Raw genomic sequence first — 15,669 nt, forward strand, 5'->3', positions numbered from 1 at the left:
TAGACTGCAAAAATTTGGAGGGTGATGGGCATTCCAGGTAGGAGGAATGACACTCATCCTGCTGGAGCTGGAAATAGTGTAGCAGCCCTTTGGAAAAGGGAAGTGCTCTGTTGTTGCTGTAACTTTTTATTTTGTGTTGTTTTTTTTTTTGGTGTCCTTAGGATGAGTAAGGCTTTTCATGGTGCAGCCGGAGGTGCGGTGTGGGAAGCAGGCACCTCAGCACTTACTAATGGGAACGGTTCATTTGCTGCACTTCTAATCACAGCTGATGAGCTCTCTTCAGAGCAATGAATGAGCAGAGGTTGTGGGACAGAGAAGCCAGAGGGGCTTGAGAGGGACGTGGAACATAGTTTAACTTAGAAAATACTAAATGGTTTAATTGAGTTGAGGGGCCACAACCTGGTCTTGTGCCTGCTTTGCTTAGCGGGACAAACAGTTTCTTTAGGCTGATAGATTTGGAGCTTGCAGTAGGGGCCAGATACGCAGGAAAAGACAACTTGGCTGCCTTCTTATTTACCGCTTGTGGACACTTGATACAGAGATGACGACTGCCTGGGCAAACTTTTTCTTGGGAACCTGTCACGTTCCCATTCAGAATTTGAGCAATTGAAGGACTTCAGTGAGCCGCAGACGCGAGTAAGGTAACGGTGGTATCGCAGACCCTCAGACTTAACAGTCATGCAGATGTGATAAAGCTGGCTTCTGACGTGGAGCGGTTAATAGTCGTGTAACTGAGTCTGTCTCTGGGGGACTGTAGCACAACAAGGGGAGTGAGAAGCGCCCACCAGAAAAAAGGGAGATTTCTTAATATGTCAGAGCTAGTGGAGAATTTAAAGAGTTTGTTGGACTTGGAGCAACAGCTAAAACAGGTTCTGTTGAGCGAATCACTTAACAAACCTTTAGGTAAGGGGCATGCTTTGCTTATCTTACCAAATTCCTTAATTTCCTCCAAATCCTGTATTCCTCAACATTAGGGAGAAGTGGAAAGTATGTCTTTCTCAGTCAGTGCTCTGAAAGCAGCAGAGGCATCCTCCAATGGAAAAGAATGGTCCTGATGAAAAGATCTACTCCCAGCCAGTGCCAAACAAAACGACACCCACGACCTCAGATGTCAAAGGGAAAGGTGCTGCTTTATCTGTGCACCGATCTTTCTGGAGCTCAGCTTGGGTGGCAGGCATGCTCCATCCCGCTCCGTCCAGGATTAGTGGATTATCTCTGCTTCCCTCCATCTAGGAATTAAGCGCAGCTGCCCTGGGTTCTTTTGTCATGGAGACTTTTTATGTCTTTGGTATTCTCCAGTCCTGCTTCTCCCCAAAAGCCATTATGCTGTTGGCTTGTAGGAGACAAAAGCTTGGAGAAGCACAATGACCAAGTAAACGGTAGTTACACCTAATCAATAATATGGCGCACGTGGGTGACACAGTGCTGTCAGTGGCTGATCAATAACTGCTTCCTGCTGACCTCCGTGCATCTGGCATGTTCAGTAAATAAATCCCAGCCTTCTGAAGAGAATTTGGCCCCAGACCTTCTTCAATTATCTTTGTTTTATGACTTGACAAGAGAGAGATTTAAACCTTAGTTATGAGACAGTGTTTCAGCCATTTAAAAGTTCTGTTGTGCGTTTAGTAACGACAGAAATTGGTAAAAGAGCCTTAAGAAGTTAACTTCAAGTATTTTTCTACTTGAAAAAATTGAAATTATTTCTTCCAATTGAAAATTATTAACCCTTGCCATTCAAACTATTCTATGATTCTATAAGTTAAGAAAAACACTTTCTTTCCTTTTCAGGTAGAATCAGAGAATGGTTTGGGTTGGAAGGGACCTTTCATAGTCTTACAAAGTGAAACGTTACTTGTCACTTCTGCTGATGACTGGACATCACAGAAGGTCATGGAAGGTGCCATGGGAACATGACGACCAGCCTAGGTCACTACACTGAGCATACCCCATCCTCCCCTGCAGTAACAACTGCTGTGACAAGGAAATGCCTTGCACCTTCCAAGAATGCAGCTGTGCTACACGTACGAGTTTCAGTCCTGTGGCATGAACTAGGGATGAGTTTCCATTTCCTCTTGCAAATGCAGAGTCGTGTGCTGCCTTCGCTTCTTGCAGGGGGAAAACCAAGCACACCTCTTCCAGTGGATCTGGAGAAGGAGGCCCCCAGTCTGTGTGAGCTGGCCCTGCTTGTCTAAGAGCTCTGGATGGAATGTATTTCTGGTGACCACGCTTTTCATGTTGCATTTGTTCACATTTCCCAAGTGCCACCTGTAGGTGGGAAACAGGAACGGAATGGAGCAGGGCATGCACTGACAATGGGGTGAAGACACAGAAAAACCTAAGAAAAAAAATACAATAAAAATAATAAACCACAGCAGCAGACAGCTCCCATTTGATTGTGTTTTCATTCTGGCAATGAAACAACTGTGGGAGATAAAAGAATTCATCCCAGGGACTGAACGAGCAGCCTTTTGGGGCTCGTTCTCATGTTCCCCTTTTTTGTGTTGTACTCTCCTTGTAGTACGTGAATGCGCAGTGACGATGCTGTGACGTGGAGACTTAAGAGCTAGAATCCTGCTGCCCAGCTCTTCTGGTGGTCAAAGTTGTTAAAATGGCATTTAGTTTTCATGGGAGGGCCTCAGCAAAATTCCCCACAAAACTCTTGTAGGTTTGCTAGAACATTTTCAGTTAAAAAGCAGCGGCATAATTTACTTGTAAGTGGCTTTTAAATTTAAGCCACTTTCCTCCTGAAAAAGGTGTAATTTTTCAGAACAAAACAGTTATTTTCATATTTAAATGAAAATAATCCATAAAGAAACCCTGCAATACTGAGTTTTATGAAAGGGCATGTTGATAAAAACAATTCCAGTCGGGCAAGTAGCTCCGCACGGGCTGCTAGCGTGGATACCCAAGTGCAGAGGACTTCTGCCACCCCTACCAGGGGAGGACCTTGGGAACAGGAACAAAAGGGACACAGCTGCCTGTCGGCTGTCCATTGAGCTCAGTGGAATTTTTCTTCTTTTCTCAGTTGCCTGCCTAAAGAAACGCTAATTAGGGGCTCTTTTTTTTTTTTTTTTTCTTTCCAGAAAACTCTCCTGTGGGACACGAGGTAACTTCTGATTTCTAAAACAAAATAGAAATTATATGGGAGAAGAATATTGTAAACTGAATGGAAGCTGAGAGCTGGGGCATACTGAGTGAAAGAAAATCAATCCCAATTCTGTATTTTCCTTCAAGGTTCATGAAATGAGCGTTTCAACTCCCATGGACATTTTAGCTCCTGCTCACCTAAAAATGTTTGAGAGCCTCCACTTGTCCCTTGCTGTTGCAGCGTTGAAGCTTTACGCACGCACACCCACACGTGTTTGTTCAGACACTGGCTTCTCTTCCAGCAGCCCGTGTGGAGAATTTATACCCCACTATTAAATTATTCGCAGTTCTAAAGGATAATGCGGGAAAAAACAGCCCTGTTAGTTAGAGATGCCTGAAATGTACTAGTAGTTTCGCCGGGAAGTACAGCGCTAGGCACATGAGCCCCAGTTTTTCCGTCAGCGCTGCCTTCTCATCCTTCACTGTTTGCTCCGGTGTCATCCTCATTGTTCACCATTCAGCCTTTCCGAAGGCTGCCAACAAAACAGCTGAATCAAGAACCTGAGGCTGAAGTGAGAGGATGAATTCCAGCTCCGCCGTCCGAGCCGGCCCCCGGTGCTTGGTGAGCCGACTCTTTGATTCTGCTATATCATAGCTTGCTTTTCTTTTGACTGGGCCATTGTCATATTGCTGTTGACCTCTGCCCCCACATATACAAACCTGAACTCTGGATTAGGCTTCCCAGGGAATAAACTATGGGCAAAGTTGAACTACTAGCTAGAATGAGGGGAAATGGTTCACGCTGCCATAGTAACGTGACCTTGTACTGTCTGCCTGGAACAAAGACGGTTTTCTTGTCCTTTTTTCTGCCCCTGTGAGTGTTTAAGCCCCCCTGCTGCTACTCCACTTAGGGAGGGGGGGAACGCTGCACACAAGCAGAGAAAAAAGAGGTTGCTCTCCCCTGCTTAAAGTAGGGCAGTCAGCTAGGAAAGTGGGAAATCAGGCGACCAGGAAAAAAAAAAAAACACAACTAAACGAGAGGTGGGGGCCTTTAGGTCAATAATTGAGTTGGGAGTTTGCAAGTTTCGCATCATCGTCCCAAATGCTAGATAGTACCATCTTCGCTCACGCGTATTTACTTCTCCTCCAGCCCTTCTCTTGTTATCTTAGAAAAATGCCAGCTAGATTAATGCAGCCCTGGGAAGCTTTAATGCACATGAGTCTGATGGAGAGAGATGGGGACCTCTGGCTCTAGTAGAATCTAGTGCTTATATTCTCGTCTCTCTTAGCTTTAAATAGAAATGCACAATAAATGATTTGTGATGATGCACCGTAATCATGGTGTCTGGCTTTTGCACCATGCTGGACTTCAGTAAGAAAACTGAGATGAGGGCTTACACTATAATGGGAGGAGGGAATCAAATCCTTTTCAGTTAAACTAGCCTCGTCTTACTCACTTGCTTTTCTGCAGTTTTGAATAGCCTGGAAGGTTCTTCATCATGATGGTTAATGTTCTCACATGCTCACACAAAAATCAAGTTTTACTTGAAATGTTTAATTGGAGATCATCTCACAGATTTGCTTCCAGTTTAATTTTAGAGAGCCATGTCAAAAGATACTGAAAAATCCCACCTTTTGCACTTTTTGCATGCAGAGGTTTGGAAGACTGAAAATTAATGAGGCTCTCAGTCAGCTGCCTGCTTGACCTGTCACACGGAGAGAGCCTGACAAGCTTTCTGTAATTCCTCCTAGGATGGAAATGGGCGTTCTTCGTATTTGCTTTCTCAGTACTTCCTTCATCAACTGATCTTTGAAGGTAAGCTGGAGTCGCTGCTGTCTGCTCAGGTGTTTCGGGGTGGATGGTAGGGGCGATGCGCTAGGCACGGACACAGTCACCGATTTACCCTTCTTGGCAGGTTTGGAGAAGTCAGAAGGTGGGGCTGGACATTTGCTGGCCTAGATTCTCCTCCAGATGCTGCCACTGGCTTGCCACACACAACTACAGACACTTCTCATACGACAACACCGGGGTTGAAGATGGAAGTGAGCCGTGGCTGTTACCTGGTGGTTAGCAATCTGCATGTGACAAGCCAGGAGTTTGATAGGAAAGTGTGAAGTCCTGCATCAGAGGTTCCTGAGATGGCAGTGATACCACTGACCGTGTGCTCCTGTCCGTTCCCAGAGGAAAACGCTCAGCCTGGCCGTCTGGCATGAAGTTGGAGGAAGTAGCTTCTACATTAGGGATGCTGAAGGCTTACATGTTCATCTCTGTGTTCTTACTAGATCAGGCTATTTGCGTGTGGATTTTATTTTATTTTGAAGAGAATAGGAGATGAATGCAGACCAGAAAATTCAGGAAAGATGATTGAAAGGATAGAGGAAGGAGGTTTTGCCTTTGGCAACCAGATTCCCCTCAACCATTCCTGAGAAACATTCCCTTCAGCTCCCAAGCTATTCATGGCAAAGGGAAGTGAATGACCATGAAGAACTGCAGACAGTCCTTATGAGGTGAAGTAGGCATTAAAACAGCAAATGCAATTCAATGTAAATAAATACGAAGCGATGCATGTGAAGAAAAAAACAATCCTAGTGCCACACAAAATGCTGTGCTCCGAGCTGCTGGCTATTGCTGAGGAATGAGTTGTTGAAGCTATCATAGATACATCTGTGAAAATGTCAAATCAGCACTCAACAGTAGCCAAAAAAAGGAATCCAAATGCTAGAAAGTGATGGGAAAGGAACAGACAGCAAAGTGGAGAAGTGTTGTTATGACAGTGTGCAAGTCTGCGGCCTCCCGCACTGTAAATACTGTGCAGTCCTGCTGCCTGAAAAGGACGTAACAGAACTGGAAATGAACCAGCAAGTGACACCAGCAATAGATGAAGGCATGGCACTGCTCCTGCATGAGAAATGACAGAGTAAGTTAGGACTTAGAGCCTGGAAAAGACAAATGGGGAAAGACATGATAGAGAGGCACAGATAACTCTACAATTTTTTTAGCGTGTGCCGTTTCTTTCAGTGAATGATCCAGAGGGCATCAAATGAAGCTGTTATTTACCATGTACAAAATTAACTGGAAGAGGTGGCTGTAGAACTTCCTGCGTCAGGACACGCAGCCTGGGGCTCCAGAAATCCCCAAGCTACAAAACACTAGTAGGTGGGAAAGAACTTGGGGAAAAAAAATTGCTACATGCTTTGCCTGTTGTTAGGCTGTGCCTCAGGCAGAAGTTATTGACCACTGCCAGGGACAGGCTATTAGGCGAGCTGGGTCTTCATCTAAAAGCTGCTACAGAGCTCAGGGTGCTGCAGAAGGAACAAAAGTAATTTAGTAAATACGGCGCAGGTGCACCTGAGCTCCGGCTGGCTCCGGTGCCTATTGTAACTTCTGCAGCGTGGTGGCCTCTTGTTGTCTCTGGCAGCAGTTCCTTCATTTCCAAGCAGGAGTGAGCAAGTGGAAAGCAGTAATGCCTGCTTCAGCATATGGCAACATGTCTAATTGATTGTTATTCACTTAATTTGCATATGTCATTACACGAGGGGAAGGGTCAAGGGGGGGAGGGCTGAGTTACGCGTTTCATATCGATGAGATTAAATACTACTCTGTCACCACATCAGGGCTTTTTCAGTAGTGCAAGAAGCATTTATGCTTGCTGTCTAGTGGCTTCCCCTTTAAATCTCTGAAGAAACGCCTTAAAAAATAGCAATACAAGTTACAAAGGTGCTGGGCAGGGACTGACAATTTTGTGTGAGTACCAATAAAATTGCAGGCAAGCTTCGACTGCAGCTTCCCTTGTGTGTGGCTGGATCCTCAGCCCTTGCCAGCCTGGTGTTCCCCCTGTTAGAGGAGCGCAGCTGGCCCCGCTGCCTTAAATCAGCTAGCGAGAGCAGAGAGCCCGTTCTGACATCTCTCCTCTGCACGCCAAGCTGTCTCGCAGAGCAAGGAATTAGTCACCGAAGAGATGCCAGCAGTGCGCCGCGTTAGCGAGTGCCAGTGCCGTCGATCAGCAGAGAAACTCATTAGAATTCTGTAAAAACTCTCCTAAGAGAATGGGTGGGGATTAATTGATTCTGTGGACTTTGACTAACAGCTTTTCACAAAAAAAAAAAAAAAAGTGTGCAAAATTATCAGGTCCCTTGTCTTTTTCCGTGTTAATTCTGCCCAATAAGAGTGACTCTCTCTCTAAATTATACATGGCAAATCCCGTTATGTACAACATGTAAGCCACGTGTGAGCCAGAACCAAACCTATTGCACGTATTCAGACATCTCAGTAGATGCTAGTTTCGTATGAAATTCTTAGAATTTCTTATTATTTCATAATTACTTGGTCTTCACAAGCTGCTTATTTTCCTCTGCAAGATACGGCCCTGAAACGAGCTCCCTGCCTCCTGCTCAGCTCCGTGCTTGTGCTGTTCCAGTCGCACCAGACTGACAGCAGTCGGCAAGCGTGGAGTTGGACGTTTTGCCCGTTGTTCCTGGGGCTGTTTGTTTTCATTTTCACAGCAGCACATCTTCGGCACAACCGGAGTATTGCTTAAATTCCTTTCTTCTGCAGGTGATGATGTGGAGCTGAGAGGAGATGAGCTTGTGCAAGGGCATCTGCTCTCTTCCTATTCCCCACCAATGCTTTAAACTGAAAGGGAGAACTTGGAATATTTTGTATCATTTTTCCTAGTAAACAGCTGAAGTTTTCTCTTTCTATGTTCTTACCACCTTTGCCCACTCTCCTTGTTTATTCTGCATTCATGCTCTGTTTTTGCTCCCAGCTTTGGAGGTTTGTTTCATGGCCCTCAGTTGTTCAAGCCATGGCCCAGTTTGGGACTCACAGTCCTCTGGTTATCAGGTTACCTACAGATGGAGGTAAGGAAAGCTGTTGTTCTAAATAAAATCCCATGGCTTAATATTTAAATTGGTGTTCACATTCAGTAGGGTGAGCTGGAAGATAATTTAGGGGAGGTTTTATCTTAAATTAGTCCAGATTAGGAAGAAAATAGTGCTAGGAAATGAAGGGAGGAACTTTAAAACTTAGTTTGGAAGAGATCTCAAGTTCTTTTTAGTAAAAGAGGAGTTTTGGGTCCCTTTTCTGCTGAGCATGGCCCTCACTTGTCAGTTCTGTGACTCTTCTCCACCCCCATCTTTTTTTGTAGGCTTCTGCATGCTCCACAGCAGGCCTGTGCCAACGCCGCGCTCCTTCTGGAGGCCACGCTCCTTCTGGAGGCCACGCTCCTTCTGGAGGCCACGCTCCTTCTGGAGGCTGCTCTGCTGCGTCTCGCACACCATTAGTGGTCAGCTGAGAGGTGGCTGATCTGTGCCAAGACCTGCTTTGGGGAACCAGCGAGGTAGGAGCCCGTTTAGGGACCCTCCAAATGACCTAGCCCTTCTTCTGTGTCCGTCCCGGCTTTGCTCTGTCACTCAGAGAAATGGTGTCACATCCCAGTCCTCTTGCAAGCGTGTGCTAAGGTGGAGGACTGCCTCCTTCACCATCCTGCAGCATTAGAAAGTCTCCTCAGGGGTCCTCAGAAGAGCAGCTTCAAATTATCCTCTCATTAGTGATGATACATCCCTTTTGAACACTGTGCCATTCCATCGTAGTGTTTCAGCAGCGAACATTAGGAGATAACTGCCTTCACAACATATGTCATTACTCATTAAGGGACCCTTCCTGGATTATGGCTGAGGTTTAATGTCTTGTTAAAGATGTTTAACACTTACAGTTTTGTTTTTAATTTAGGAAGCAGCATGATCAAAGTGTGCCCTGAGAATTTCTCTCTGATTTTGTGAAATTTGCAGGTTGGCCTGTTCAGAGGAGGTGATCCTTAAATTGAATTGCAGCCCTCCAAGGCGTGTTTGGATGTCAAGCACTGCCATGATCTGACATGTTAATGGCTTTGAGAAAACAATGTGTTTCAGAGGTAATTGCTGAAGCAATGAGTTCCCAGCAATATTTTACTTAAAAGAAATGTGCTGCTTCTCTACTGTGAAGACTGGAACAATGACACTGAACAACTGAGTGATACAAATCTTTGCTTGCCTTTTAATGGTCATTAAATTCTTCTAATAGACTGGAGCAGGACCTTTCTCCCATCCATTGTTGGGAGCTGAGTACAGCATTAGAATCAGACATGATGTTGTTATTGTAACTGGACTTCAGAATTTATTTTATTAAAACAAGAAATATTTTAAAACTCATAGCATAAACCTGAAAAAAAAAACCTCCCTAAATTAAAACCCCACTAGTTGTCTCTTCCACTGAGGGTCATCTTCACTTTACCAGATCATCTCAACTAGGACAATGATTTGTAGCAATCCTCTTGCTGCGTGTTCAGTGCTTGTCTTTTAATTAATGTGCAGAAGAGAGGATAGAGAAGAGGGTAGGTAAAAGAGAACAGGCTAGCTAATGTGAAGGGAAGATGATAAATGGATGAGTTTTGTATACTTGACCATTTTAATCAATATAAAAATGAGTTTAAAAAGTTTAAATCCGTCTTTGGAAAGCACTTTTAATAAAAAAAAAAGTTGATTATGCAGCTGAGAGTTTAGTGTGGGTACAACTTTGTAGGACCTAGTTATGCTGATAGATAAGGCTCTTGATTCTGTAGATTTTGTTCAGTGCTCTTTCTACACCTGATTTTACAGGCACACCGAGTTTCTAAGAAAATTACATTCCTCATGCCTGATAATCAGCAACAAAGACGACACGCTAGAGGAGTCTCCCACCGAATGACCCATGGTTGTCTTCAGAAAGTTCAAGGCCTGATGATGTGTTGAAGACTTCAACGGAGGACCTCTGATATCCCAAGGGCAAGTGGATGGCATTTCTTTCCTCTCTTGTGGCCTTCGGTTTTGCAGCAGACTAACCAGCCAGGCTTGTCTTCTTCAGTGCATGGGCTGATATTAGGGGAGCTGCTGGCTTACAAGTGTTTTTGCCTCAATACTAGACAAATTTTGTATTGCTCGATAATTGAAAGTTACTCTGAGCATAGTAAGCTTGACAAAGCTGTTCTGGTTGGGTGATATCCTTGGCTAGGTTGGCATGATGACAAGACAACAGTTACTAGTCTTAATAAGCTCTTAAGCCTACACAGAAGGGATTTTGAATAACATACAAGCCAATAATAGAATCGTCAATAGCGATTATAATTAATGAAATGTGTTGTCAGTAACGGGACTGTTCAGTGGTGCCTCCTTGGCAATACGCTCAGGAAGGATCTGTCTCTGTGCTGTGGAACTTCAGGTAGGCTGCAGAATGCAAACCTAGGTGTGGCAGGTGTGTTTTCTGTGCGAGTCGTTAAAAGCGTGACTCATTGGAGTACACAGGTACACGATTCCTGCTGCCACAAAGGTTAACAGTGAACAGGAAAAGATAGCTCTTTGAGACAACAGCAAGAATTCCCAGGCCTGTGATGGGCAGGTCAGTGGGAGGTTTTTGGTGCCCTGCAGAGGGGTGTGACTTCATCTAGGTTGGAAGAAAGGCCGTGGGGAATAACCTCAAAGATAAGTACAGGAGCATGGTTCTTGAAATGGAAAGCAAAAGAAAGCTTTCAATAATTCCATGCTGGACTGAGAGGAGCAGAAAGCAATCTCATCAAGTTAAAACTGCTGAACATAGCTTTGCATCCTTATACCAGGGACGTAGCTATAATTCATGCAAGCCAGTCAACAGGTACGTGAGCCACAGGGCTGCATAATAAGCTTTTAATGTCTACAAGACCAGGGTTGCTTATTAAATATTCCTTCCACTCGCTGCAAAATGGTACAGTGTTTGCAGTGAAGAGGAAAACAGACTGTGTGTTTTCAGGTGGGCTCTTTGGGGGCAGGATTTTGTCATCTGCTGTACCATGTGCTTTAGTTTCCTACGACGTAGGCTGCTGTATCGTACTTATCAAGTGTCTGTACGTTGATACGTGTTCAGGGAATGAAAGATTTCTGAGCTACTTTATGGAAATGGTCAGAAGGGAGGCAAGGCAGCACGCGTTCTGCACTGGTGGCTGGGTTGATCCGGGTAAGGTAGACCAGCATCAGAGGAGCGAGGTCTGTGGTGTTCTGTAAATTCTGTGAGGTATTTACACGAGCCTTGAATTCCCCTTCCCCTCCCAAGATCAGTTGAAAGAGCTTTCCTTGCTTTCCTACCTGACACCACCACCCTGCTTCCCGATTCTGCTCACTTCGCTGCTGCTTTGGCAGAGGCTGCGAGGTTAGGTTAAAAATTCTGCCTTTGTCATCTAAATTCTTTTGAATGTTACAGATTATGCCCTTTCTCTGCAGCTTCCTTGCTTGCATATGAGAATGCTCTTTCTCTGTTTTGCCAGGGAATTTCCGTGTCTTTAAGTACTGCTTATTGTCTTAGACTAGACAGGTCCCTAGACTTTCTGCATCCTAAAATCAGTATCTCAAAGGAATTGTATATTTGTTTCTCAGATTTGTGTCCTTCTGCTGAAACCTTTGTGACTCAGAAATTCTAAGAGCTGCTGCCTCTGTTCTCAAGCCTTTTGTTTCATGGAGGCCCCACGATATGCTTTGTTTTAATGCTAAAGTAACCAATTTTGTCTCATTCTGTCTGCTTTTGACATTGCTCGTCCTCTGCTGAGCTCTCTTGAAGTGTCTGCAGTGTTGGTCAAATTTACTATTAATGGCTCAAATATCACCTCTTGGTTCATTTGTTTGAGAGAAGCATGACCTATGACACCTTAATCATCAAAAGAGCTGGGAAGATATTTATGTTCTTCCCAACTGAGACATCTCTCCAGCTTTACGCATCCCTGTAGCCTGGATGGGCTGAATGTTACCACTGGAGTACAGGGGAGCACTCTTTCATAACTCTTCACACTTCTGTAGTGACCTTACCATTTTTTAAGATACTTTAATGGCATTTGTGCTTCAAAACATTAAGGATTTTAGAACAGAAAGGAGGGATTGATTGCTGATATTTGTAGGCTTTCAGCTGGTAGCTGACGTGCATGCTTACATGTAATTTTACCATATTTTGGGGTAAGAAAAAAAAAAGAAAAAGCAGCTAAAAAATATATATGTATATCTATATTTTTATATATATATAATATATAATTTATGTATATAAACTTATATATATAATTTATTATATTATTATATATAATCTATCTATATTATATATATATATAAAATGTATCTATAATTTTTTATATATATCCCAGCCAAAGTACATGTTTGGATACCAGTTCCTAGAGTTCCTAGAGAACTCACAATTCTGAAAGGAGAGCAGATGCATGTTTTCAAGAAGCAGGACAAATCTACTGCAGGAGGTATATATTTAAATATTAATTTTTGGATTGTAATTGAAAGTTATTCTATTATTAATAAAAAAAATATTTTATTTTAGTTGAGTTCTGAAGTGTAATGACAGATTTGAGCCCCCCACTTACTGCACTCATAGTAATGCATTTAAAAAAAAAAAAGGAAGAAAAAGAAAGAAAAAGGCTCGATGGTTATTCCTCATTCGTACCACTATGACAGAAGACTGCAGACCAGCTTCTTCTGAGCTTAAATTTACATTTGCTAAAAAGTGGAACCAATATTTTCAGAAAGTCATTATGAAGGCCAAGTAGTTAATTTAGCAAATAGATATTTCTATAGCAAATTAGTTTTCATGATAACTTTTAACACTTTGGTATGTAAATCTATTGAAACACTGATTTTTTTTTTTCCTGAAGTTTCTGGAATTCAGTAGAAATTCAGTTACCTGCCATTCCTTCTTGGAAAGTTGCCTTTCTCCTTTTGGTATTAGCACCTGTCTGTATTGCTGAATAAACAATTTTGCCTAATTCTTCCATCGCACCTCTTTCCAAATAAACAGTTACATGTTGAGATTCATATAATAGTTTGCTTTTATCTAGCACGGAATAGTGGAGAGTGTTGAGTGATCCCACGGACTGCAATCAGGCGTGCTCCAGGCTGGTAGCCCCGCGCAGACGCCACCCCTCGGGGCCCCGTTCTGGCTCGGGAGCCTGGTTTCCATGGAATCTTGCAGGGTGACTCAGGCTGTGGATTCTCTAAATGATTTATTTTAAAAGGTCCGATTTATACACATGCATTGATGCAGAGGCAAATTTATGGCTTGAGGAAAATTTCATGTGGATTTAGTGTTATGTGTTTGGGGAGTTCCTGTTTACGACCTGGTGAGGACGTGGTGGTGCATGGAGGGGTGCATAGCAGTGCTTACACGCTCACCGACGTCTTAGCTTTTTTTTTCAATTCTTTGACAAAAAGAGAGGGTTCAAAGACCACTGAGATGATTAAATCTGAGGAGAAAGGGGGTGAATTATTCATGGGAACCGGGAGCACAAATAATCCATAAAGAAGTTGCAGAAGTCCCAAGCCCCGGTCACTTTGGAGGCCTGTCGTTCCTCGCTCATTTTCCTGGTGGCAGTTCTCTCTTTGTTTGAACTGGGCAAGTACAAGGGAAGAATAGGAAGAGCTCTCTTAAAACCGTGTAAACATTTTTTTTAAACAAGTTTTAAGAGTTTGTAAAACTATGTATGTAAAACCTGTAAAACTATGGAAACATAGGAGCTGAACACACACGTAGTGCTAAGGGACAGAACTTCTGGTTGCTTTTCGGGCTTGAGCCAGGTGTGCCTAGCAGGCCGTGGGGCAGCTCGGCTGCCAACCAAACGTGTCCGTCTGTCTGTCAGGATCACATGGAAGGGATTCCTGATAGAGGCCTGGGCTCTCACCAACAGCTGGGGAACAGAGAGATTGTCGGACTAGATGGTCTTAGAGGCCTTTTCCAACCTGAATGGTTCTATGACTCTGTTCTATGAAATGAGGACCAATTTATGAACGTTTGCTTTTCAAAAATAATGTGATTTTAATTGTAGCAAATTCAGTCTCCAACCTACAGGGTTTTTTTTGTTTTCTTTTCTTTTTGGCTTACCATTTCACTAGCACTTAAGGGAGTAAGGATGAGTGTTTGTGTGTATTTTCTTGAATGTGCTTGTTTATGTGTGGCGTTGCCATCAGAATGTTAGCTGTAACTAGCAGTTCCTTGGTTGGGAAAAGTCTAACATTATTCATGTTAACTTTCTACTAATTACAATTGAATAAATTTCACTAACATTTTCACTGATAAGATTTCAAAGTTGGTTTCTTCACAGAATGTCAGTGGAGACTTTTGTACCATTAGTAATTAGTATGTCTGCTTCTTTTCAAGCTGAAATGCTAACCACTGGGGAACAGCTAAATGGGACAGCGTGGCTAACGGTGGCATACGGCGCATGACTGCCTGGTTGCGTTGGACTCTGGTAGGCAGAGCATGTATTCGAGAAATGGGACTTCACTATTCCTTATGTTCTGTCTTCAGAAGCAGCAGAGCTGGATAGAAAGGTACCTTGATGCATACCCTTCCTTTTATTTTCTGCCTCTTCACAGCCTTCTCCCCTAAACCAGCAAGGCAGCGTAGGCACCAGCTGTACATTTTCTCCAACCTACTGTCTCGGGCTTTTTACAAGTCCCCTTCCCATCACTCTGTACGGTGCAGCAGCATCTCTTGATTGAAGCAAAGCTTATTGCCCTCCTGAGCCTCAGTCTTCCATCGTGTTGGTGTCCAGAGAGTCGCGGGGCTGAGCGACAAGAAGTCAGCTGGAACAATGAGATTAAAATGTCCCATACAGAAGGCACGCTCCATTGCAGCCCCTGAGCTTGTTCCACAGCCCTTATCATTTAAGTGTTATTCTTCATCTATAAAGCACCAAACTGATTTATTAGATGCCGTTAGAAATATTTTCACCAAAAGCTGTTACTCAGTAGGTACTCTGCTGTACCAGAAAAGGAGGAAAATGATTGTTCTTGCTGGTTTTGCTTCTCAGAGAGAATTAGCGCTGTTGCCATGCTCTTCACCATACATAGAAGGATTCTGAGTTGTACAACTCAGAGAGACATCGTCTCTCATAGGAGTCTGCATTATAGTAAGGGGATGCTAGACAGAGAACGTAAGAACAGATACCTTATCGTGCCAGAGGTCTGTGTGGTTCAGAAGCTGGTCTGGTGGGGACGAAGGTTAGAACGGGGTATGTGAGTATATGTCTGCCCTCGTGCCTCTGGAAGAGGAGCGAGCACAGGGTTTCCGGCTTTATTGCTTTGTAGGTGAAGAACGGTGCTAGATCACCTGTCTGCAAAGCCACAGCTGAATTCTATGGAGAGCGTTGTGCATGCGCAGGTACTTTTTCAGAAGCAGGTATACCTTGCAAAAATCCCCTCATTCTCTAACTGCTCCGAATTCACTGTAAAAATCTGTACAAGCTGGTAGGGGTGTAGGAAATCAGAAGTCTAATGCTTTCCATGAGAACTCAAAGTATCTGAAGACTTTTTTTAGCATCTTTGGGATGAATACTTGGCAAAGGGTTAAACAGCAGCCAAAACAATTCATTGCAAGATCTTCAAAGCAAATCAGATTTTTTAATTATATCAAATTAAGGTTATTAAAAGTTAAGTTCTGAACTGAGAGCATTTTCCGATGAAAGGTGCTGCAACATCATTATTTCTCCCCAAAACGCACTTACTGTACATTTCTCAAAGCCATCAGCCTTGATTGAAAGCTAATGAAAAAGC

At 43.5% G+C, this 15,669-nt stretch overlaps 1 protein-coding gene and 1 long non-coding RNA gene across 16 annotated transcripts in view; both read left to right on the forward strand.

Moving 5' to 3' along the window:
- Window positions 1-3,077: 3,077 nt before the first annotated feature.
- LOC136786912 (uncharacterized) lies at window positions 3,078-11,041 on the forward strand. Of its 4 annotated transcripts, XR_010826523.1 has the most exons (7): window positions 3,078-3,106; window positions 3,235-3,709; window positions 4,742-4,903; window positions 5,004-6,005; window positions 8,235-8,426; window positions 8,878-8,999; window positions 9,724-11,041. It is a non-coding gene; the product is annotated as an uncharacterized lncRNA (long non-coding RNA). The 4 variants fall into 4 exon arrangements; XR_010826522.1 differs by lacking the exon at window positions 3,078-3,106 and having other exon boundaries at window positions 3,143-3,709; XR_010826525.1 differs by lacking the exon at window positions 3,078-3,106 and having other exon boundaries at window positions 3,143-3,709; window positions 4,840-4,903.
- Window positions 11,042-12,270: 1,229 nt separating this feature from the next.
- The window catches only part of LOC106037988 (uncharacterized), a 129,658-nt gene continuing 126,259 nt past the window's right edge, over window positions 12,271-15,669 (forward strand). For 11 of the 12 annotated variants that reach the window (XR_010826451.1, XR_010826457.1, XR_010826453.1 and 8 more), the window contains exons 1-3: window positions 12,271-12,365; window positions 14,273-14,445; window positions 15,205-15,277. The gene's annotated coding sequence lies outside the window, so the exon portion shown is untranslated. The remainder of the gene's footprint in view (window positions 12,366-14,272; window positions 14,446-15,204; window positions 15,278-15,669) is intronic. The other variant, XR_010826452.1, reaches the window with a different exon arrangement.

The sequence above is a fragment of the Anser cygnoides genome, chromosome 24 (assembly GCF_040182565.1).
Source record: "Anser cygnoides isolate HZ-2024a breed goose chromosome 24, Taihu_goose_T2T_genome, whole genome shotgun sequence".
Lineage (NCBI taxonomy): Eukaryota > Metazoa > Chordata > Aves > Anseriformes > Anatidae > Anser > Anser cygnoides.